At 36.7% G+C, this 26,854-nt stretch overlaps 1 protein-coding gene across 3 annotated transcripts in view; it reads right to left on the bottom strand.

Moving 5' to 3' along the window:
- Positions 1-26,854, bottom strand: part of MED13L (mediator complex subunit 13L) — a 317,548-nt gene that overhangs the window by 64,697 nt on the left and 225,997 nt on the right. The window lies entirely within an intron of this gene.

The following is a 26,854-nucleotide window of genomic DNA, read 5'->3' on the forward strand; positions in this document are numbered from 1 at the left end:
CAAGCCAGTGGTCACTGGGCCACTTTAAAAAGTAAGTATTTTAAGTGTTTATTCATTTATTTGACAAAATGTGTTCAGTCAAATAAATGAATAAAGACTTAAAATACTTACTTTTTAAAGTGGCCCAGTGACCCAGCATAACAGCTCACACCTGTAATTCCAATGTTTTGAGAGGCTGAGGCAGGAGGATAACTTGAGCCCAGAATTCAAAACCAACATGGACAGCGTAAGATCTCATCTCCACCAAAAATAAATAAATGAATTAGCCAGGCACGGTGGTGTGTGCCTGTAGTCCTAGCTCCTGAGGAGGCTGAGGTGGGGGGATTGCTTGAGCCCCAGGGTTCGAGGCTGCAGTGAACTGTGATCATGCCACTGCACTCCACCATGGACAACAGATCAAGACCCCTGTCTCAAAAAGAGTGGCTTACGAACAAGATCAGAAACCAACCCCTCAGCACACTTTTTCAAAATTGTAACTCTGGCCCTAAGATAGCCATAACGTATCTCCATTTCTCAAAACATCTCATAAGAACATTTGCCTGATGAAACAAAATCACTTTTACTAAATAAAGCCAAGCAACCACAATTTTTAAAAGTCATCTCAAAGATGCTGCTTCTTTCCAAAACTTCTCTAAAATATTATAAAGTACATTTGGAGTACGACTCAAAAAAAAAAAAAAAAAATGTTGTTTCAAGTGCAAAATTATAATGCTTGAAAGGAAAAAAATGAAATAAAATTAAAATGTCTCTCTATCACACAGTGACACATATATATTCTTCTTTGACCTGTATGTTTAGATAACATTTTTTGTTTTACCAAAATATGACATTTCACCAAAGGAAACACCCAGTCTTGGTATCTGGGTATTTAGCAGGACAGAGTAAATTCAAGATAGTGACTACAATTTTAAAAGAATTTTGAAAAAAGTTTTAAAAACCCTTGATACCATACTTCTAAGTTTATAAAGTTCACAAAAGCAAAAAATGTACATAATTTGAACATCTATAGGTATAAAATAATATAAATAGTAAAAACACTCTGTCCTTTATGAAAATGACACTAGCAACACACCATCTTCTACATACATTATACCTGGCACATTAAATAGGACCAAAATATAGTTTTACTGATTGTGGATTGGCTTATTTTTCAACTGTAAATTTCGGCTAAGGGAGTTTGAGCTGACTTATCCCTATTCATGCCCACTATCCCATGTACTTACTAGCTTATTTGTAAGAAGCTGGTGGGAGAAATGAATGTAGGCCATAGCCACAGAACATGTTCTCTATTCCACCAAGTCCCAGCTGTGCATGAGAACAAATACAACCAACATTTATTTAAGAACGGTGCAAGGAGTCTGAAGTGACACTGAAGAAAACACAGTCCCTGCCCTCAAGGAGCATATTCACCAGCAAGAGACTGATATGAAAGCACACAAATAAAATAAAGCCAGGCACAAACATACAAATAATAATAAAATGCCATAGAAAGGCTAAGGAGTAGTGATTTCTTCAATTTAGAATATACGAATGCTTTAAGAAGACAAGAACAAATGAAAATTTGAGAAATGTCCATTCAGGTATTTTGCCCAGCTTTTAATCTGGTTGGTTTCTGCTACTGACTTGAGTTCCTTAGATATTCCACATATTAATCCCCTGTCAGATATACAGTTTGCAAATATTTTCTCCTATTCTGTGGGTTACCCTTTCACTCTGTTGGTCAATTCCTTTGCTGTGCAGAAACTTTTCAGTTTTATATAATCCCATTTTCTATATTTGCTTTTATTACCTGGACCTTTGAGGTTTTATTTTTAAAATCCTTCCCCAGATCAACGAATGTGAAGAAGGATTTCTCCTATGGTTTCTTCTAGTAGTTTCATACTTTTTTATTTTTTTGAATTGGTTTTGTATGTGGTGAGAAATAGGGGTCTAGTTTCATTTCTCTGCATGTAGAAATTCAGTTTTCCTAGCATCATTTTTTGAAGATATTATTCTTTCCTCCTCCAGTATGTGCTCTTGGCACCTTTTAAATCAAGTATCTGTTGATAAGTGAATTTATTTCTGGGTTCTCTACTCTGTTCCATTGATTTATGTGTCTGTTTTTATGCCAGTGTCATGCTATTTTGATCACTATAGCTTTATAGTATATTTTGAAGTCAGGTAGTGTGATGTATCCCCCCACCACCGCTTTGTTCTGAAAATAAAACATGCAAATGGCTAACAGGTATATAGAAAAAATGTTCACATGAGTAATCAGGGAAATGCAAATCAAAACCACAGTAAGATATCCCTTCACTTCAATTAAAATGGATATCATCAAAAAGATAACAGATAACAAGTGTTGGCAAGGATGTGAAGAAAAGAGGACATTTATACATTGTTGGTGTAAATGTAAATTAAGACCGCAATTATGAAAAACAGTATAAAGATTCCTCAAAATGTTAGAAATACAACTACCATATGATTCAGTAATCCCACCACTGGGGATATACACAAAGGAAATGAACTCAGTATGTCGAAGAGTTATCTGCACTCCCATGCTTATTCATTATTATTCACAATAGTTAAGATATGGAATCAACCTAAGTGTCCATCAACGGATGAATGAATAAAGAAAATGTGGTATATAATACACAACGGAATACTATTAAGTTATAGAATGAAATCCTGTCATTTGAGACAACATGGATGAACCTGGAGGACATTATGTTAAGTGAAATAGGTCAGACACAAAAAGACAAATACTACATGAATCTAAAAAAGCTGATCTATATAAGTAGAGAGCAGAATTGTGATTATTAGAGGCAGGGGAGGGGAAGGGAAGAGATGGAGGAGGTTAGCCAACAGTTACAGTTAGGAACAATACATTCTAGTATTCTAATGCACAGTTGGGTAACTAGTCAACAGTAATGCATTGTATATCTCAAAATAGGTAAAAGAGAGAATGTTCTTACCACAGAGAAATGATAAATGTTTGAGGTTATGGATTTGTTACTTACCCTGATTTGATCGTTACACACTATATACTGGTATCCAAGCATCACTTTGTAGCTCATAAATACATACAATTATTATGTGTCAATTTAAAATAAAATAGAACTAAAAAAAAAGAAAAGAAAGAAAGAAAATAGGGTTTAATAGTAGAAAGAAAAGAAAAAGTAAGAGAAACCATGAGGCAAAGAACAGATGTGGTTACGAGAAGGATGTTGTTTGGAAACTCTTAACAGAGGAATGGTGGGATGTGACTGGAAAGGACTCAAAAAAAGGATGTTGGAGGCCATCCCTTGAGACATCGAAAGACTCATATATGCAAAATAACAGGGAGTTAATTTTAAGGATTGGTTTTAGAAAGTTTAAAGAATTCTTATAAAAATTTCAAAATAGTTTTCATTTGAATTTGCCATGTCCCAAAACACAGTGAGAAGCATAAATTAAAAAAAAAAAAAAAAAAAAAAAATCAACATCAAATCAAGTATCCTTTATATTGATAACTTAAAAAAACCAAAATGTCCTTTTAAAAGAGACACTGAAAACAAGAAAAACAGAAGTTATAGTGGAGCAGGGCGTGGTGGCTCACGCCTGTAATCCCAGCACTTTGGGAGGCTGAGATGGGCGGATCACGAGGTCAGGAGATCGAGACCATCCTGGCTAACACGGTGAAACCCCGTCTCTACTAAAAATACAAAAAATTAGCCAGGTGCGGCAGCGGGTGCCTGTAGTCCCAGCTGCACGGGAGGCTGAGGCAGGAGAATGGCGTGAACCCGGGAGGGGGAGCTTGCAGTGAGCCGAGATCGCGCCATCGCACTCCAGCCTGGGGGACAGAGTGAGACTCTGTTTCCAAAAAAAAAAAAAAAAAAAAAAAGTTATAATGGAGATATAACAGAAGGCACACGTAATTATACAATTTTTGGTAGGTGATTTCATCACTCTGATGGGTTTCCATATATGTAAAAGCACCTGTCAGTGCAGACTGCTGGGCCCCTGAGGCTCTGATTCAGGAGGTTTAGGGTGGGCCCCATAAATCTGCATTTTTAACAAGTTCCCACGTGATGCTGCTGCTGCTCCTGGCTCAAAGGCCACACTCTGAGAATCACTGGATTTGATAAAGCCTAAATCCCAACTATTAAATTCTATTTTTTCTAAGATCATGTAAAACAAGGACAGGAATGACAGCACTGACACTAGAAAGTTGAATCCCCTGTGACCTAGCAACAGCACTTCTAAGAATTTATCCTACATATAAAACTATGGTACTGAGTAGTTATAGATTATAGCACTGCTTGTGATAAAGTCTGAAAAACACTAAAATGTCCATCAGTAGAGAACCTGTTAACTAAACCGTGGTATATAAGCTACAAAGTAATGCCCTGCAGCCATGTAAAAGGAAATGATCACACTGATATGGAAACACCTCCAACAAGGACTGCTACGAGAAAAAAGGAACAAGGTACAAAACAGTGTGAATAATATACACCCAGTTATATAAAATGGGAAAGTGGGGAGAAAAATATTTCCACACACAATTTGCTTACATTGGCATAACATTTTTCTGAAAAGATCATTTAAAAAACCTAATAATGGCTGGGCAAGGTGGCTCATGCCTGTAATCCCAGCACTTTGGGAGGCAGAGTTGGGCAGATCGCTGAGCTCAGGAGTTCAAGACTAGTCTGTGCAACATGGCCAAAACCCCATCTCTACAAAAAATACAAAAATTAGCTGGGTGTGTTGGCATTGCCTGTAGTCCCAGCTACTCAGGAGGCTGAGGTAGGAGGACTGCTTGAGCCTTTGAGGTTGAGGCTGCAGAGAGCCCAGATCATGCCACTGCACTCCAGCCTGGGTGACAGAGAGACTCTGTCTCAAAACAAACGATTCCTAATAACTTTGGTTCCCTCAGGGAATGAAATGGCATGACTAAAGGAGAAAGAGAGAATTCACAATATTCTTTTATACTTGTTGAAATGTGGGGTCATGTGCCACACAGAAAGCAATGTGAAGGCAAGATCTGAGGAAGCCCTTGCCTCCTATCCTTATGCAGCGCTGCTTGTTGGCCCAACCAGGGGAGTGTTCTAGAGGAATCCGCAGTGCTTCCATTTGGCATACTTGGCGCTTAGTCAAAGCCTGCTGAGACCCTAATTTTGTAATCCAACGTACTGGTTACTTGATTAGCAAGCCATCAATATCTTTATCCAAAGCAATGCTAAAAATGGTGAAATAAAAACTGCACTGAGAACCAAATCCTGTGTCATCTCATCAGATAACTCCAAGTTACAAATTCAACAGTGAGTTGTCACTCATTCTGCTCTAAAGAGAATAATCAAAAAGGTTATGTCAAATGTCTTGATAAAATATGGACACATAAGTATCATATTTCTCTGATCTAGAAACCTGCCTGTAAGTAAAACCCAGGTGTTTTCATACAAAGTCCAACCTCCCTCATTTCACAGATCAAATTTGAAATTGTTAAAATGAGATCAGATTTGAGAATGAACACTGAAGGGGTTCTACAAATAAAAAGTATAGATATGTTAGGGTATATGAGAAGCGGGAGGTAAATCTTTATTACAAGCTCTATACCATGTTCTTTCTTCTTGTCACTTATTACTCACTTTCACCTGAACCTTTACTCACCCCATTTCTCACCCCGTTTATTTCATATACTTTCATTAAAAATTTTAAGAGACTATGGAGATCATTAAAGTCAACCTCTTTCTGATTCGGAGGAAGGCAAGACTGCGCCCAAAGTTACACAGCAAGTTCAGAGCACAGTTGGAATAAAAACCTGGTCCTTCTTCTTAACATAGCGTATAGTACATCCAAGATTTTCTACCTTTGATCAATGCTGCCTTCACTCTTATTCAACATCAACATAAATCAGACACAATGTAACTTAAACTAGACCCTGCATCAATTCTACTATTTCCCTTACTGCTATAGGCTAGAAGATACTATCAAATGAATACACAGAACCAAAAACATGGCAAGGTCAAAGGAAAATTGGAGCTTCACCCCTGTTCTCTTGGGGGCACATCACTTGACAAGTATTCCACGCCTTCTCAACTCTGTTTATTCTCCACTCTACTCAGTAAATCAGGTCTGATTCAACTAATTCTTTGTTTAACCTCTTTCTCACCTTAAAAATCTCTTCAGTTAAACTTCACTCACCCTTCCCTAGAGATTCCTTTCTTTCTGTGAAGGCACTCCTATACTTACTCTCTTCCATCACAAATAATCTTTATTTCTTCCTCAATTTGCTTCAGGTAACCCAACCCTGAAGCACCTCCTCTTGATCATGCTACCCTTTTTTTCACCCTCTACCAACTAATATCAAGTAACTAACATATAAATAAAATGATAAAAAATGGAGACATTAATACTAGTATCATCACTAAATAATCTACAGAGAAATGAGACAAATAACTTTTCTAAGTATTATAAAAGAAATAAATATAGGAACTAAGAAAATAATGAGAGTTGGGGTCTATTCTAAAAAGGGATTGGTCAGAGGAAAGCGTCTCTGAAAAAAAAAAAAAAGCAGGGGAAGGAAGCATTTAAACTGAAGTTTGAATCATAAGAAAAAGCAAAGTGGTAAAAAACTATTACAAAAAAATTGAAAATTATATGTGCAAAGGTATGGAGTTGAAGGGTTTGCCATTTATAAAGACATTTTTAAAAGGCAATGTGGCTACATCACTGAGAAAATGAAAAAAACTAGTGTAATTAAACCTACTGAAAAGACAAAGATTATCAGAGTAACTAAAATAAAATAAATCCATCTACATATTGCACAAAAGGCATGCAAAGTAAAATTACACCAAAAGTTAAAAAAAGTGTAGAAAATCATATGCCAGATGAATTCTAACAAGAATAAACCTGGTATAGGAATAACAATAAATAAAACAATGAAATATTTTAAAACTTAAGTTCATCAATAAATATACAAAGAGAAATTCAAGAAGAAAAGTAATCAACATGAACATGTACACAGCCACAATGGCATGCTATATTGCTCAGAAATATATACAGAAAAAATCATTATCAGGAGAAACCGACAAGTCTAAAATTAATAAATATTTTAACATGTCTTCTAGTGAATACCATGGCTTTCCAGAAAGAAAGAACGTATAATCTTTCCATGAATACACTGAAGAGCTACAAAAATTAAATATGTAACAAGACACAAGACAAGTATTACATTTCAAAGAAATGATGATACACACAGTCGACATACTCTTATTGGTTGGGTTTTGTTTTGTTTTGTTTTGTTTTTGGAGACAGAATCTCACTCTGTCACCCAGGTTGCAGGGCAGTGGCATGATCTCAGCTCACTGCAACCTCCACCTCCCAGATCAAGCGATTTTCATGCCTCAGCCTCCTAAGGAGCTGGGATTACAGACGTGCGCCACTACGCCCTGCTAATTTTTGTATTTTTCGTGGAGACAGGGCTTCACCATCTTGGCTAGGCTGGTCTCAAATTCCCAACCTCAGGTGACCCACCCACCTCGGCCTCCCAAAGTCAGTATACATATTCTTTAACAACAGTGCAATTTAGTTAGAAATCAACAGTTTTGTTTTTTTAAAAGGTTAAAATAAAATTCTTTTGTTTGAAAACAAACGTGTACTTCCTAATAAATCATGGGTTACAGAAGAAATCACAATGGAAATCACAAAATATTTAAAACTGAATGACAACAAAAGTAATACATGTCAAAATCTACCAGAAACAGTACTTACACAGTAATTTATATCCTTATAGGCCTAGAAGTCTTAAAAGAAATGAAGAAAGCAAAGAGTAAACACAATAAAACAGAAGGAAGAAAATAATGACAAAAATATGTATTATTAATAAAATAGGAAAAAGCAATAGAAAGGATTAACAAGATAAAACTTCTTTTTTGAGCAGACTAATAGATGACAAAAATACTAGGTATGACTGATTTAAGGAGAGGGATAAAAGATGTATGTGCAGGGAGCGAAGTGCTCTAATAAACAATCCTGGGAACAAAAATAGAGGAAATAACTACAAACAAAGAATGAACACTTTTAACAATAAACACACTATAAATACAGTAACTTTATGCCGATAAATCAGATACATATGAAAACAGTAAGTAAAAAACCCATCCACCCACTTCAATACCATCTTAGAAGGATTTACCGCATTTTCAAGGCTCGACCAATTTCTCTTATTCAAACTGCTTCAACAAATGATGTGATGAATTAACATCAGCAAATCTATGAAACTACTACAATGCATTAACAGATGAATAAGAAAAATCAAAGAATCCATCTCAATACCTACGAAAGAGCATGTTAAATTTCAGGAAAAAAATTCAATAATAATTATTTCTAAAACTCTTCGGGAACTCTGGGAATCAAAAGGAATTGACCGAAACAGATAAAGCAATTGTCTTGCTTCATGTCAAAACTTTATAAGAATCCCTTTTAAAAAATGGAGCAAAACAAAGATAAGTGCTTTTCCACACAACACTGCCCTAGATATCCAAGTCAATGCAATAAGACAAGAAAAGAAAAGAGGTGGTATAAAAATTAGAAAGGGGCCGGGTGCGATGGCTCACACCTGTAATCCCAGCACTTGGGATGTTGAAGTGGGCGGATCACGAGGTCAGCAGATCAAGACCATCCTGGCTAACACAGTCAAACCCATCTCTACTAAAAAACAAACAAAAAAAAATTAGCCAGGAGTGGTGGCAGGCGCCTGTGTTCCCAGCTACTCGGGAGGCTGAGGCAGGAGAATGGCATGAACACAGGAGGTGGAGCTTGCAGTAAGCCGAAATTGGGCCACCGCACTCTAGCCTGGGCAACAGAGTGGGGGGGAAAAAAAAAGAAAGAAAAAGAAAGGAAGTGGCAATGCTATCTTTATTTGCCGATGGATATAATTTTCTTGGATTTCCTATGTAGACAATATATTAACTAAGAGAACTAACAAAAGAGATCAAGAAAGTAGATAAGGTTAGTAGATACAAGTTCAATAATAGTTGTATTCCTACAAAAAACTTAGAAAATATAATGGGAAAAATATATCCTATTAGCAATAGCAATAAAAACTGTAAGGTACCCAGAAAATAAACCAACAAAAGACAGCTTAGGTTTCTTGGAGAAATTTATAGAATAGTCTGTTTCAAGAATATAAAAGAATATATAAAGTCTTTTAAAAGATGTATCATATTCCTGGATATAATAAATACCATAAAGATTATAATTTCCCCAAAATGACCTAAAAATTCCATGTAATTCTAATCAATAGCCTAAGTTTTTGACAAGCTGATTTTAAAATTTATATAGAACACAGAGTCAAGAATAGCTAACCCGATTTTAAAGAAAGGAAAAAAAAGTGTGAGACAACCTGCTAGTATCACTATTTATAATTAAACCATGGTGATTATAACAGGGTAACAATGACTCAAGGACAAATAGGCCAATGCAACAGAACAGGAAACTCAGAAATCAACCCTCCAATGGCCCAGTAATCCCCAACATCCAGCCCCAGTTACCCTTCTAACCAAATTGCCTATTGCTCTCTCCCCTTTCTTCTCTGCATTCCAGCCCAATAAGCTTTCTATTATTCAAACAAAACAATTACAATTTGAAATTACTGTTCCCTGTAGCTAGAACTCTCTTCCTTTCAGATATCAACATGGCTCCCCTCTTCACCTCTTACAAGTTTTCCTTAAATGCCAAGACCTCATCAAGACTGTTCTTCCCCACAAAATTTAAAGTTACACTCCCCATGGGTCTCTTCCCTATTTTTTTTTCCCAATAGCACTCATCACACAGATACACTAACCACAATGCTCAGAGGCTCTGTGGACCTAAAAACAATTTGCAAACTATAAGGCTCTCAATATATTATGTTCTTTCTATAGATACTGGAAACAAGGGGAGATGAGGGTGAGAGTGACAGGAAAGAGGAGAGGAGACAAGGAGAAAAGAAAAGAAGATGGATAGGGAGAGGAAATGATGGTAGAGCAGAGAGGGAGAAGAATATAGGAAAGGGTAGTGGGGATAAGGAAGTAAAGAAGAAGAAGAGAGGGAGAAGATGATGGGGTAGAAAAAAGGTTTCTGGGATCTACTTGGGACTGTGGTGTTTGAGTTTGATTAGGTTTTTTTTTTTTTTTTTTTTTTTTTTTAAATCACATTCAAGAATATAATTACAGCACTGGAAAGCATTCATATTAAGAACTTTATAGAGGTTTATTCCATAGCTTTACACTTGCCACCTTTTTTATTTTTAAAAATTAAAGTGTAAATTTTGAGGAATAAAAGTAAAACAAATGCTAGAATATTTATGACTAATAAACACCTGGGTTTACACCTGAAATTTGTTCACAAGAACATCATTTTAAGTACCCTATCAAACACTATTGATAAGAGAGGAAACCACTATAAAAATCATAAAACTATTTTCAAAATAAAAAATTCTTACTTCAAGTACACTATGTGACTTAGGGAAGTTTATTCAAGGAAACCCTTTTCACTGGGTGCCTTATTTTCATATTTCACATGTGTTACAAGTATGTCTCCAAATATTTCACCAGATGTTTCTAACTCTTTATTCCAAGCTTCAAAGATCCATTTTTTCCAGAATTAAAGTTAGAAAAAGACCATCAAAATATATTGTTTTAAAGTACTTCTGGGTAAATATGGTCATGTCAGTTTGTGAGTAGTACAAGACCCTCACTCCTCCACTTCACCCTGGAGCTTCCCTAGACATCAGAATTTTAAAAAACGTATTTTTGGCTCTCTAAAGTATGACTCATGAGTGTGTGTGTGTATGTGTGTACATACATGCCTTTTAAAAACATATAAAAGGAAACTGTGTTAGAGAAAGCCCATCTACTGCTTAAGTGCTAAATAGCTAAACACAACATAAACTTATTCCCTCCTGGCAATTAGTGTAAAAAGGAAACATTCAATATTAGCACTGCTATACAATCACTCCATGAGCTACTTCTCCAGCCTCACTCAGTCAAACTACTTCAAGACGGAATGCTCTCTGTGAGTGCCACTCTGGTTCACACCTCTATGGTTTTGCTTGTGTTGGTGTTTTGCTTAGAATAAACTTCTATTGTTCATCTAACCCCTATTTATCTTTTCCATGAAATTACCTTTAAAGCCCCAGAGCAGACTAAAATGCTCCTATACATCTCTGTGTATAACTTAATCACACCACTTCGATTTTTATAAGTTTATGTTTAGCCCATCTCCCTAAATTTTGTGAGGAGACAGGAATCATATTTTACCTATCACTTTGGACCCCAGAACTTAGTATGGTGCTTGCCATTGGTAGATGCTACATTAGCGTTTCTGACACATTATAACATTCCCCTAAAATTTTCTGGCATTTGACTAGAAGACGCAGAAATAAAGCCTAGAATTCTGAGTCATGAGGTGCGGAAGAACACAAATGTAAAGCTCTGATAGTCCAGCGAGGAATGTACCAGGGCATACACATCGTTAGCCTTGAGAATTTCTGATAATCTCTCTAAGCATTCTTCTGAAGGGAGCCTGCATGAGGCATATTCCTGACAGTTATGGAGAATAATAGTGTTGACTCTCTTTGTAGCCCAAGGTAGCCTATATTCTCTGAGCTAGAAAGGCAACTAGCATAGCAGTCCAACATCTCTTCCACTTTCTCCATAGAGTCTTCTCATCTTAGCTCTTCCCACGGAGATCTCTTTCTTCTCTGCTACCAACAGTACTCACCTCTCACTGGGCACCCACACCATCAGAGAAACTCAGGCTGGGTCACGCCCGTAATCCCAGCACTTTGGGAGGCCAAGTGGGCCTGAGGTTGGGAGTTCAAGACCAGTCTGGCCAACACGGTGAAACCCCGTCTCTACTAAAAATACAAAAATTAGCCAGGCATGGTGGTGCAGCCTGTAATCCCGGCTACTCGGGAGACTTAAGCAGAAGAATCGCTTGAACCCGGGAGGTAGAGGTTGCAGTGAGCCGAGATTGCGCCACTGCACTCCAGCCTGAACGAAAAAGCTAGATTGTCTCAAAAACAAAAACAAAACAAAACAAAAAGCAGAGAAACTCACTGAACAAACATTCACTAAGCACACCTATCTTTGTGCCAGACACTGTACTAAATTTAGGGATGTATACATAAATAAGAGCAGATAGCCCTTGGGTATTTTACAGTTTCCTCAGCAAACGACAGAAAAACCTTCAAAAGGAACAAAAATACACAAGCATGGAACTATGGTACTCACTGGCATGCACAGCAAGAGCCCAAAGAATTTAAAAGATGCAGGAATATAAACATGGAAAAATTCTGGTAGGACACTTCAGGCAAAATTTTGTACTTTAATATCAAATCATTAAAAACAACAACAAATCCCTCAACATATAATTATAACGCTGTATCTTACACTGGTTTGTACCCTACGCAATCTTGACAGTTTCTATAAAGAATGGCTGCAACTCATGGAGCAAGGCAAGAGGTAGCAGGATACATTTTCCTATCAATTATAAAGTACTATGTAACTCACTTAAGATATATAATATAGTCTGTAATGGCCAAAATTCTATATTCTCGAGGTCCAGTAAGTAAAACTAAAACTATATTCTTATTTATCAATTTATTTATTTAGAGACAGGGTTTCCTTCTGTCACTCAGGCTGGAATGCAGTGGCGTGATCATGACTCACTGTAGCCTCGACTTCCCAAGATCCAGCAATTCTCCCACCTAAGCTTCCTGAGTAGCTGGGACCCCAGGCACATGCCACCATGCCAGGCTAATTTTCATATTTTTGGTACAGACTGTGTTTCGCTACATTGCCCAGGATCGTCTCGAAGGATCCACCCACCTCAGCCTCCCAAAGTGCTAGGATTACAGACATGAGCCACCACACCCAGCCAAAAACTATGTTCTAATAGGGAAAGAAATTTGCTTTCACTCTATCCTTCTAACTTCATCTCTCACTGCTTTAATTTATATGTCCGATGCTTCCACCATTGCCCAGTTTGCTTCCTTCACAGGGCTTGTCAAAATTTACAACTATTAATATTTCATTTATTTTGGTCTCCCTCACCATAATGTGAGCCCCATGAGGGGAGAAACCATGTCTGTCCCCTGCCCTCTGTATCCCCAGCAACTAGCATACTGCATGGCACACAAAACCTAATATTCACCGGATAGATGAATGCAGTTTCAGTCACAACCAAAGATTAAATTACTTTTCTTTAGAAAGTTCCATCATGAGAAAAAGAAGAACAATTGACATACACAGTGAAGATTTTTAAAGCTGGAAGAAGTTTAATTATTAATAGGAGAAAATAATATGTCTAGCTATTTAAAAAAGTATCTTTTAAGACTTTTTACCTAAGAAACACAAGGGATTGGTGTGGGTTACAACTGGGGTAATCGGGAAAGGACTTGTATAAATGCAAAAGAAAGGACTAGTGTTCCAGATCATTTTATTCTCTTACAATATTCTAAAGCCCCTAAAAAGATATTTTTACTTCTCATGTTGAGTTTTAGAATGCAACTATTACATGTGCTTTCAAAATTTATTATGATTATTAATAAACTCCTGTTCTTTTCATGGTGTATAAGTGTTCTGATAACAGACTCTTAACGCAAAATGCATTCAGATAATTGTATCTAAATGCTTTCTGTGGTATGAACTTATCATATTAAAATTTTTCAAAGTTGCCATTAATCAAGCCTCTTGCCAGAAGCAATTTGCTTCACTATATAGATCCTTATTTGGGAATATTTTGCTAGTATTACTTTACCACTTACTCTCCTTAAAAATGTAGTTGACTTTGGCACCACTCACAAAGACTGCGTTGAGGTTCTTTGCTTGCAGGTATACTGAGCTTTCTCTTATCGGACAGGCCTTAACTTTTACCTCCATTTCAAAAGGCGGTGGCATTATAGTATCCACATAACGAGACTTGATGAAATTATTTTGTGAAGCTCTGAGGTGCTCTTACTATTTCATACATCTCCTCTTTCAATTATAAGTTAAACCTGATTACAAGGCAATGAAAATGTCCAGGAAAGTTAATTGCACATAATTTTCTAAAATGAGACATAGTACTTGTATTATAACTACTAAATTACCATTACAGTTCTATGAATAATCACCCTTCTGAGAAAAAGTTACCAAGTATATTATTACAATACAAAAGCGCCTCATGGAACATTTTACCTACACCTACAACTATACAAACACATATTGAGCATCCCTAATCCAAAAATCAGAAATGTTCCAAAATTCAAAAATTTTTGAGTGCCTACATGACACCACAAGAAAACTCCACACATGACCTCATGTGACAGGTAACAGCCAAAATGCAGTCAAAACTTTGTTTTATGCACGTAAATATTTTTTAAATACTGTATAAAATAACCTTCAGGCTGTATGTACAAGGTATATATGAAACAAACGACTTGCACATTTAGACTTGGATTCCATCCCCAAGATAACTCATTTTGTATATTCAGATATTCCGAAATCCAAGGAAATCTGAAATCCAAAACATTCTGGTCCCAAGCATTTCAGATATGGGATACTCAATCTGTATAAGAGCAAAGTTAGCAAGCCCCATGACTGCTGCTTTCTACCCTTCTATCCTCAATTCCAAGTTGTTCTCTGGCAGTAAGTTTGGCACTTGGGTAGTGCATTATAAATTCTTCCAGATTGTAGGGTACCATTCCTGGCACCATAGTGGTATCAGAGAAGCAGCATACTTTGTGTTAACGAAAAAATGGTGCTACTGGCCTACGGGATGTAATCCTCCCTGGGTACATCACTTATTAAGAGCAAGTGACAGTGAAGAGGCTGTGACTCAGTATGTCCTCAATTCAAAGCCTGGAAGAGCCTGAGAGGTCGCACTCCGGTAGTAAAAACTAATACAATTTTCAAGATGCCAAAATAGATACAAGAGCTGTTCTAGTCAGTGATGCGTGCTTGAATAACCAGAAGCCAACATACGTAAGATTTCAGGATTCTGAAAGTCATCTTACTAAAATATCTCCTGAGCTTTCCACACTAGCTAGATTATCTAGTCACAGTCTCTGGACAGCACTTTGAGAATTCAATGGGGAGTGTGTTTGATAGGACACACAGATTAAAGTGGTATTTATATTAGGTAAACTGTAACCACCAAAGTATTTTTATTGCTTACTTTAAAGACATGCTTGGAATTCTTTTTTTTTTTTTTTTTTTTTTTTTTAAATATAAAACCTTTAGTCCGTTTTGGAGGTTACTTTAAAGATAGGGACAAGCAAGGTGTAAGACATGGGGGATGATGAGGAACCACATAAATTTTTCTACTGTTTTTCTCATTAAATACTAAGGCGTTATATATCACTACGAACAATCAAGGATCAACTGACACTGAAATACTGCCAAGACTGCACATATCCTATTGACTCCCTGCCTAACCCCATAGCTCCCTATTGCTAAGCTGAAATGGTGTACCTTCCCAAATTACAAAATATGTCTTATTGTACACCTTAAAATCATGAATGTTTATGTTTTACAGAAACATCCAACCATTATGACAGATTCTGACACCGATGGACGAGCAAGTGGCAGTCACAGTGGAATTCCGGCCAGCTTGAAAGAAACATCAGGACAGACCTCTGACATCTGCCCAGATTCTCAAGCCTGGCTCACACTGGGAGAAATGACCTACCAAAAGAGTGTAAAACAGATGGAAATTCCAACATGCTGCCCTTCATCAGGCGAACAGCAGCAAGCAGGACTTCACCTATGCGGTCAAATGGCCAAAACGAAAAAAAAAAAAGGAAAACCTGCTAATGAGTACTGGTGCTAGGTATGCAGCGTTTCTTATAGAATGTTATTTCTGCATAATCTACTACTGCATTTTCCATTCATCCTTATTTTTTTCCGCAATCGTTATTTCCTCATCTATTTTTTTCCTGCCTCGTTAAATTTATTATATGTAAGCTACCTTAACTACTTCTCTAACGAGATGAGGCAGGAAAAAGAGGAGGGAAGGACCCATGTTCGTATTCTTCTCCCCACACTCCAATTCTATCTAAAAAACTGATAAAGGTATAATATTTATTTAAAGGAAGCTAGTATATAACAACTGTGTAACATAAAATTATTTTCTGTGTCTATTCACTGTAATGGTTCCAGTTTAAAGGCACTGCCTAGCACAAATATAGCACAAAAGAAATCTACCTTTTGAGATCACTATTTCAGAGCTAGCAGCTGGCACTCACTGTGGCTGGGCATCTTCTTTAAAGGCCTTCCAACATTTGGCATTAGCCTTCCAGAGACCAGGACCTTTCATACTCAGCACCGCTGCAAAATGTCTTGCTCACTAGTACTCAAAGAAGGTCCCAATTTCCCAGCAAAAGAGAAATAAAACTGGAGCTTACGCTTATTTGATAGAATGCTGTTATCAGCAAATAATTGTCTTCCATACTCTTCCCATGCCACAGAGCTACACCAGAGGCAGGTTTTTTCTTTCATCAAAACACAGGATGGCCTTCAACCATCTGCACTGCTCATGATCCCAAATCCTCTATCCCTAACATAAGTCTGATAATTCTAAATACATTGATAAGCCCCTAGAGGATTTAAGGTAAGGAAATTACCATGGTCTCATTTATATTTTGAGAAGATCACTTTAGCTGCAATTCATTATGAAGGAGTTAAAAGGAGAGGCAGAGATGGCAGCTAGAAGGCTATGATGGCAGCCCAGGTGAGAGAAAAGCTTGGCTTATATGAGGTGGTAGCAGTGGAGATGAAAAAAGCATGAGTTCAAGATGTGTTTTAGAAACAGGGTTGACATGACACTCAAGCAGAGACACCATGAAGGCGGTAAGACACATTAGTTACTATGGAACTGAGGAAAGAGGTCAGGGCAATATATCAACATTTTGGAGATGTCCCTTACAGATGGTATTTAAAGGCAATGGGGTGAGTAAGGGCACCCAGGTGTGAGTCTGAGAGACTGCAGACGCACAGAAAGTGACGTGGCTCAACCAGTGCCCTACTGCTGTCAGCTTCTTTAAGGGGTTGGGAGAAAACAAATGCCACAACGTTTTCTGTAGCTAGTACATGACGCATATCTCTCAGTGATACATCTTCCAACAATAGGGAAAGAGAAAAAAAAAAAAAACTGTGGTGTTTTTTTCCTTAATTTTTGTTTATTTTAGTAACAGAAGCTTCCCCTTCAACCTCATGCATACATACACTTACAACGGCAGTTGAATGAATTTATTAGCTGAATCAAACTAATCCATTAATATTTTCTCCTTTTAAAAAGTTAGAATTCACTTAGTAAGAAAATTCACTGAAAACAAATAATGAAGTTAAAAGATACTATTTGAATCAAATTATCAGTTGAATACAGAATTTCCTAATTAGTAATCACACCTACAAAATCTGATTAATATCACAACCTTAATAGTAACTAACAATAAAGTACATTTCTACTTTAAGTTTCTCCTTTCCTAATGCTAATAAAAGTAGCATAGGAATTCAGTAGTCATTGCTTTTCTTTGGATCAGCCAGGTCATTTACTCCAACAGATCTATCACTTTCCCACTGAATGACTCAGACTGACTTATTTCCTGATTTTAAACTCACATCAGAACTGGAAACAACTCAAACTCCCATCGATCCATGCTACAATGGATAAATTAGGGTACAGTCACACAGTGGAATAGTATACAGCACACAGAGTTGGCCTAAAATTCCACTATAACTTGTATATGTTTGGGAATCCTTAAAAAAAAACAAGGACAGGGGATTTTAACTGATAACAGGAGGCAACTACATGTGATTGGCAAATCAAGCAAAGGTACCTGTACGATGCATCAATTGACCTAGATGTAGAGAATCTACAGAATTAGTACTGGAGGGACAGTAATGAGAACCCCATGGGAAAGTGCTTCTCAAGCCCATTTCCCCTAAAAACCATAGGTGCAGGAAGCATACGTGTTACTAATGAACATGTGCTCCATACATCAGACAGGCTGGGGCAGAAAATGCTAAAATCACTAATTAAAAATAAGGGACCGGATATGGTTTAGCTCTGTGTCCCCACCCAAATCTCATCTCGAATTATAATCCTCATGTGTTGAGGGAGGGGCCAGGTAGCAGGTGACTGGGTCTTGGGGGTGGACATCCCTGTTGCTGTTCTCATGATAGAGTTAGTTCTCAGGAGATCTGGCTGTTTGATGAGTATGTGGCTCTCTCCCCCTGCTTTGCAGTGGAAAGATGTGCCCCGCTTCCCTTTCACCTTCTACCACGATTGTAAGTTTCCTGAGGACTCCTCTGTCATGCTGAACCGTGAGTCAACTAAACCTATTTTCTTTATAAATTACCAAGTCTCAGGTAGATCTTTATAACAGTGTGAAAATGGACTAATATAGGCCCTAAGAGATCTGTTCTACTCCAGCTCTGTGCTAACTGGACCATGCTTGGAATGTTCAGTTTAATTCTGAATACCACAGTTAAAAAGGACGATACAAAGTAAAACATGCAGGCTCGGGCATGGTGGCTCACGCCTGTAATCCCAGCACTTTGGGAGGCCAAGGAGGGTGGATCATAAGGTCAGGAGATCAAGATCATCCTGGCCAACACAAGATCATCCTGGCCAACACGGTGAAATCCTATCTCTACTACACATACCAAAAATTAGCTGGGTGTGGTGGTGGGCACCTGTAGTCCCAGCTACTCGGGAGCCTCAGCCAGGAGAATCGCCTGAACCCAGGAGGCAGAGGTTGCAGTGAGCCAAGATCGTGCCACTGCACTCCAACCTGGGCAACAGAGCAAGACTCTGTCTCAAAACAAACAAACAAACCATATTGAAAGGAGAATGACCAAACGAACTTAAAACCACCCAACATGACAATTGAAAGAAATGGAGAAATTTAGCCGAGAGATGAGACAACTCAGGAAAGAGATAAAAACGATTTTTCAGTGCACAATTTATACTCAAGTACACCATGCCATGAAACCTATTTTACTCAGCATTGTATTTTAAAACTATTGTGAGAATAGAATTGGCCTCCTCCAATTATGGTAAATATAAATTTTAAAAATTGATCAAAATGTGACAACAGACTGGTCAATACTTCATAGTATACCAGAGGCACACCAGCCAAGTACCACTGATGCAGACACTGCAGAAAACAGATTTCAACTCAACATAAAGACTAGCTTTCTAACTGGGTTATTTAAAGAATGAACAGGCTTACAAGAAAGGTACCATCTTTGCTATCCCTGAAAGTGTAATGAAGGAAACTTAAGAATGTTGGAAGGGATGAGAGGCAGGAAGCCTTTAACGGCACCTTCAGTCCTATGATTCTAATGATTCTGTACCTCGATTCTCAGATAAGCTGTGCCTGCTTTAAAATATCCCATACAGACTGATTACTCAGAAGCAGATAGAATAATGGAAGGCAAGGCACATCAAATTATAAGGGGAAGATGTGGCGAGACAAGGTAAAGAGAAGTATCTTGAATATACCATTCTAAAACTTGAAATTTATATTGCTAGTAAAGCCACATAATAATGAATTCTTAAATCAGCCCCCTGAATCAAACTTTTCTGCTTTTTTATTACCAGGAGTACTATTTGAGAGCAGAAATTACATGATTTACATTTTGTTTATAAAAGCAGCAACATAATAGAGGTGAATAAACAAACATTTCTTCTCCCTGGAAAGGACAGACGAGGCTGATAGCTTAAAAAAAGAAAAAAAAAACCCACCATCCTGTCTGACTGAATGAAGTATTAGCCTATGAGGTGGAATGAGAAAAATCAATATTGTTTGAATAGAAATAATTATAAAAAGAAGGAAATTTTATCTGGGTATGGTACCATTACACTGTTTACCCACAAGAGCTATAAAGTCTCAGTTCAATTCTTTCAAGGATAAAGGGCTATATTTACCCATTGTTAGCCAATGTTCATGTTGAACAAAGCCCTCACAGAACATAAACTTATAATTTTTTTTATTCAGTAAAATTTAACTTCTTTCTGTGCCTGGGGTCATCACTGGTAAGAGTTCCAAGAAATATTCATTCTTTGGAGATACATTCAGCTATCCTGGAAGAAGAACTGCACCATCTTAAACCTCAAATGATTTTTGAGGTTTAATGGTTCTATCCCTCTCTCCCATTTAATCACGATACTCTGAATCCCTTCTGCATCAATTAAGCATACAATAGAGTACAGTACATAAAACTACAATAAGCAATACAGAAAAAAAGGATTAAAGCCATGAAAAATGTATTAATTTATTCTATGCAATGCACTTGTAATTCTTCCACTTTCAGTCAAGATCACAGTACAGTTTAATAGTCTGGTTCAGGGACCAATTAATCCTTTTATATTTAAATCAATCACTGACTCCTCTCCGAATAATTTAGCTTCTACATGCTGCCTCCCATTTGATGTCTTTGGGGGAAAGAGCACAGTTAACACTATGTGGTACATTAATCATGTTTAGTAACAGAAAAAGAAATGTATTATCAGAGAAATCTAATACAAAAAGTAAAACATGCTCTAAAACATGTTAGCATAATCACTACAGGTGTCACATTTTTCTTAATAAAAACAGGCAGGTTAAAGCGGGAACCAAGAGTATACACTTCATCTGGCTTTTCATAGTATGTGTGCATGCATGTATCTATTTATTTTGACTATGTATAAATAGATATCCAGGAATAAAGTCACTCAGCTCAATCCATACCCCTACGCACTGGCAGATTCTTCTCTATCCCAACCTAAAGCAAATGACTTGATGATGCTCAAACAGCAGGGAAGGGGAAAAGTAATAGAAAGGCATGTATTTTATTCAAACTGGCATGTGTTTGGCACTTTGCCACAAAGCTGAGTCCTTTTCCTAGAACAACTCAGAAGCCTAATTAATAGGGTTAATTCAATGCAATATTCATGTGTAGTCTAAAGATTCTTACCACTGCATATAAAGCAGATGTCCATGTTTTAAGAATATTTTCTCTAAACAAATGTGTCAAGAAAGCATTAAGAGTTCATGTGACTAAGAATAATGTCATTGTACTACATGCTAGCTCTTATTTTAACCAACAGCAAAAGAAGGAGGTCTTCTTTTTTGTTCCTGGATCTTAATCACCACAAGAATAAATCAACTTTGTATTCTAGTGCCCATCCCATGGATTACAAATGCAGGATTTAGTTTCAGAAATTTCAAAGCCAACATAAGCACTTTTCAAATGTTCCATAAGTAAGTGTTTTCAAAAAATTTAACCAATTAAGTTTCTAAGTAGATCCAGCACTGAAAAAAGTGAAGTCTGTATCTTGGCATAACCTGAATGTATTGCTGACTCAGGAGCTCTGCCAGTTCAAACAAATGCACACGAAAGAAAGCGCAAGTGAATGTTAGCTCTGTGTTCACTTCACTCTGACACAGAGAAATCAAATGGTCAAAGTTTAAGACCAGCTCTGTGGTACCAGTGGGAAGAAGAGCGAAAAAAGAGGCCACACTATAGGTGGTAATCCTAACTCCTAAGAACACATAACAGCATCTAAAGACAGATTCAAAAGCCTGGCTAGATTATCTCACTGAAGGAATATTTCTCCGAGCATGTGAGCTGAGACGACCTTTGAGAATTTGGTAGACAACTATGATCCGTAAATAATCAACAGGTAGAAAAATATTAAGTGTCATCCTCACTAATCCTCAGAAAAGTCATATCAAAGAAACACTTGGAAAGAACCCAAGTCTTCTGTTTCTTTTTTAAGCCTCAGAATAGAACAGAACACCACTAATCAAGATTAAACAAGTGAACTTTCATCAACTAATCAAGATTAAACAAGTGAATTTTCACCATCAAAAATCATCTCATCCCTAGAATATGAAGTCATATCAGCTAACAAGCTACTATCAACAGAAGAGTCTTATGTCATTTTCATGGTGGCTGGGTAAATTTGGGTGGATCCATTCATACTCCTCTGTCTAGTTATGTCTTCGTAATTATCCGTCAAATGGTATGCAAAGTATACATGTAAAAAAGGGCGTAGTAAGAGACCCTACAGATAACTACAAAACACACACAAATCTAAGGAGTTAAATGCAAGGAAAAGAGGGGGCCCCTCCTTCTATATTTATTTGTTTGGGTAAAATGCACCCTTTATATTTCAGTGACTTTCTCTCTCAGTTAGTAAATCCAAAGATGGAAAATATTACATGTTCTTTCTGGAATCACTATAGAATAATGTTCAAAATAAGATCATAAAATGCCTAAAATCCTTTTGAACACTGGTGTTCCTTTCCTTTCTCTGCTTTTCATCTAGTCATCCCAATCCTGGGCCTACATAGTACTGAGTCTCCCTGGCTGAGACAACAAATGAAAGCCTCAGCATATTCACAAACTGCCCTTCTCTCATGCTTAGCTCCCATATGAGCTGCTCTAAACAATTCCCTCCCATCCTCCTGCTGGCAGAGGCTGTACTCAGCTTCTAGATAGGGGTCTTTGGTGCTTCTTAACTGCCTCTGATTTGGTAGGAGCTCTTCCTTTACTAGCCCCTGTGGACTTGTAACTAATTCTTTTTATCTTTGGACAGTCAGTACTGAAAACTATGGTATGACATAACATATGAGTCACAGTATATTTGGTAATAGTATATATGTGGTGAAAAATGCTCTGCTGTAAACCTCACATTTAACATAATTTGACCAACATTAACATACCAAATTTTCAAGTAAATAACATCATAAACATTATGATTACCAAACAGCATCCAACGCAGAGTTACTATTGTATCAGCAGCAGTCTTTACACAGGTTACAAGTAAAATGGGAAAAGAAAAATATGAATGCAATAAAAATTAATAACTCACAAAAAATGTTTAACCAGCCTTTCAAAATCACCAAAAACAAGACATATTTTAGGTAGATAAATATGTGTATTTATATAATAAAGTATTTCTTTTATTACCAACTACCTAATAAAGTAGTAGGTAATCAATAAAAATTACATGCATGAAGTGACATTTCTAAGTCAATATATAAAACCAACTATGGAGAAAGACATGCTGAAAAAGGAAAAAGCAGGCTTAGCACTTTATTTGTAAAGCCAATATCAAAATGCAGTCTTATCATTCTCTAACTACTCTTTAACATACCATGTCTATGTCAAAATATGGCAGGCTGGTTCACAGTCACTCACACACATAAAAGAATGTTCTGATATCTGTGAAACCGGAGTTCTGTTTGATGAGTGCTGAGTTTTTCATTTTCAAAAGCTGAATCAGCTAATTATGAACAGTCAGTGTGAAAAACAAAAACATAAAGATGTTTATCAACATAAATAATATGAAGACACCCATCCACTGAAACATTTTTTAAAAAAATCACAAAAGAAAAAGTTAATGCTCTGATACAAAATCCAAAGCCAAATGGATATAAATAATTCCTCATCCCAAAATAATAGGAGAAATGGCTATTTAAAAGAAATGTTAAATATTTAATGGCTTTATCTTTTGTTACTTCTTTGTTACTCAGCATAACTCCAACTTCACATACATCAGAACATTTTAACAATATATGCAGTAAAACACAAAAAGATATTTACTTCAATTTGTAAGGGAAATTTCTTGTAATGCAATTTTAGTAGCAGGTGAAATCAGTGTAATATTTCATTCTCACTTCTGTGTATGAGTAATTAAAAATGTTTTTTAAAAGAAAGAAAAAAGAAAATGCCTTCCTTTACTTGATAGCCAAGTAGGCTCTTCACCCAAGTTAGGCATCTCACAGGAATATAAAAGATGGCCAGGTGCAGTGGCTCACGCCTGTAATCCCAGCACTCTGGGACACCAAAGTGGGGAGATGGCTTGAGTCCAGGCGTTTGAGACCAGACTGAGCAAAAGAGCAAGACCCTATCTCTACAAAAAGAAAAATAAAAAATTGGCCAGGCCTGGTAGCGCATGCTTGTAGCCCTAGCTACTTGGGAGGCTGAGGTAACAGCATCACTTGAATCCAAAAGAGCCACGACTGCCACTGGATCCCAGCCTGGGTGACAGAGAAGAGCCTGTCTTCAAAAAAATAAATAAACAACAACAAAAAATAAAGACAAAAAGATCAAGCTAGCTGTTTTACAGATTTATTGAAGAACTTTGTTGAGAGCAAGAAAACACCATTTCTTTAATTTATAAGTGGGTTTTCTTTATCCAATATGCATACATCAGCTACACGATTACAAGTGACATGTTCTTGATAGTAAATAAAATTTCAGCTAAAATAATGTTAGTAATAAGAAACGGAAAATTAAAGAAAATAGATTAAGATAACAGGGAAATAAAAATAGAGGCTGATGATAACGGTGTCAGGAAACAGGCCCCAAATAAATTCTCCAGGGTCTTCTGACAGATCTAAGGTGTTTACCTAACGGTTTCTGTCCCATCATCCCTCTTCGCCCTCGCACAAAATCCTCCTGACCAAATCCCAGTCCTCCCTCACTACCAGAAGTTTTGTCCATGTTCCACTGCCACATAACAAGTATATTTCATCTGAGGCATTTAGAAGTTGAGGTAAGTTTCCAGTACAGCCTTCCCGCTCGTTTTCTCTTTCAATAGTATGGAAAAGATAGATGGAGTTAAGAAAAAGAGTAAGGGAAGCTTGACCATAAAACATTTATTGAATGTGTTTTTATTCAGGTAACTTTTCATCTGGTGTTGGGAAAAATCAGGTGAGAGTTATACCTGCAAACATCAAAGATATATTTTTTGAGACAAGTTGAAAAGCTTGTATGTTGAACTACAGCATGCCCAGCAAAGTTATTTTTAATTGTTACTTCTAAAAACCCATTTACTACTCTCTGAACAACTTGGAAACTAAAATTTGAAGGAGAATAAATAAATCTGTGCCAATCACTAGTCACAAAGGGGAATGAAGTAGGTAATAGTCCCCACTCTAGGAACTGAAAAAGGAATCAGTCACTGGGGCAGTGCTTCAGAAGACACTGTATATTACAGTGGGCTGAACTGGGACAGGAAGAGGGGATAATCAGAACTTAAAACTGGGGAAAAAAGAGACTACACCTATCAGAACCTGCCAACCGGTACACTATCACATCAAGGAAGAGCCAGGGTAAAGGCAGTAGTAAGATACAGGGCAAGGAGGGGTAGTCAAAACATTAGGCTAGTGCAATAGCTCAGAATGAAGTGACAGAAACTTAGAATGTGACAGTGAACATGGAAAAGGAACCAAAAAATACATTTTATAACTAGACAAACCAAGAAGTATACTTTGTGATACCATATGGGCACCTTTTTCAGTTGATAATGCTTAAGAAATAAACATCTATAAATCGGAATGAAATTTTTGTTTTTTTAATATCCAGAAAAACTCTTTGGGGCTGGAGGTTAAGGGCAGAAAAATTGACTAATAAGTTATCAATATTTTACTTGCTACTTTTTCTTTCACCTTTCAACTGGAAAGTGAGGCAGTGCCTAAGTTACAGACAGCCATTACCATTATTGATTTCTATTTTTAAAATCAGTGTCTTTAATATTACTTTAAGGAGAGACAATGATATTCTAATATTCTTGTACTGTCTCTACTTAAACCTTGTTCCCAAGGAAACAGCTAATGTCTCAATATCAGACCCTGAATAATTATGACTACAAAGGAAGTATGCTACAATGAGACATTTGCACTTTTAGCAGAATAAAAATGACCAGCTTCTTTTGCCTTCGTAGCAAACAAAAGTCTCTGATTTTCATACAGAGACCAGCCCTTTCTACTAGACATATGCTGACAGGAACAGGTTACAGTATTAACATGATCTCATGTACAGAATGTTACTATTTTCAGTGGCATTCTGTTCCAGATGAAAACAAAGACACAACTGAAATCACCTTTATTTTTAGGCATTACTGACTGCCTCTTTTGGAAGAGGCTCAGTTTTGAAGTCAGTCTTGTTAAAGCATAAGTGGAGATAACTGCTCATAAACCATTAAGGATGAACATATTTCCCAAGGCCAAAAGGCTTGAAATTAAAATGACTTAAATAAAAACAATTTTACAGATTTTTATTAGCTAAAAACCCTCACAACAAATAAACATGGATCTTCTTAAATGTATCACATAATTTTTTTTAATACTGAGTACATTTCTTCCACCTTTTATAACCAGTCCTTTTTCCAGACGAAGCACTTAAAATATTGGCATGGCAAAAGAAAAAAGTGATATATGAACCATTTGCAGTTAGGAAAAAATAGACAAAGTATGGAAAGACTTTCTTTTCATAATTACTGGCAAAACCTCTAATTTACACTTCTAAAGAAATGCTTTTTGTTAAGGATTTACAAACATTCAAATCAGACAGTTCAAGCATGGACATTTTATCTTGCCCAAAATATTCAAAAAATTATCTTGCCCAAAATATTCAAATAATTTAGGAAGGTGGACCAACTGAACACTTAGCCTCATATACCACTATAGTTGAAGAAAATGAAGTAAACACTAATTATAAAAACACTTGAGGACTAAAATTCTAAGAGTTTTTCAAATGGCAGGAATCATAAAATCAATTTAGATTTCAACCAATATTTATTAATTAAATAGAGAACTGAAAATGTGAATAAAATTTCAGACTTATATTTTAAGAAATGAGAGACAAAAACATGTATGTATTACGTTGCAATGTAAGATCTATTCCTTTGAATGTAGTCAAAAAAACTGGAAAGTTCTTGGAAGGATCAAATATTGTGCTAAGCCTCAATTTAACAATCCAAAAACATGAGGATTTTTCATTATACTGGCCTGTTAAATGTTCTGTTAAAGCCGGAAACCGTAATTCATAACTAGATTGTTCTAGGGTGCAACTCCATGGAAGTTAAA

Source organism: Chlorocebus sabaeus, chromosome 11 (assembly GCF_047675955.1).
Source record: "Chlorocebus sabaeus isolate Y175 chromosome 11, mChlSab1.0.hap1, whole genome shotgun sequence".
Lineage (NCBI taxonomy): Eukaryota > Metazoa > Chordata > Mammalia > Primates > Cercopithecidae > Chlorocebus > Chlorocebus sabaeus.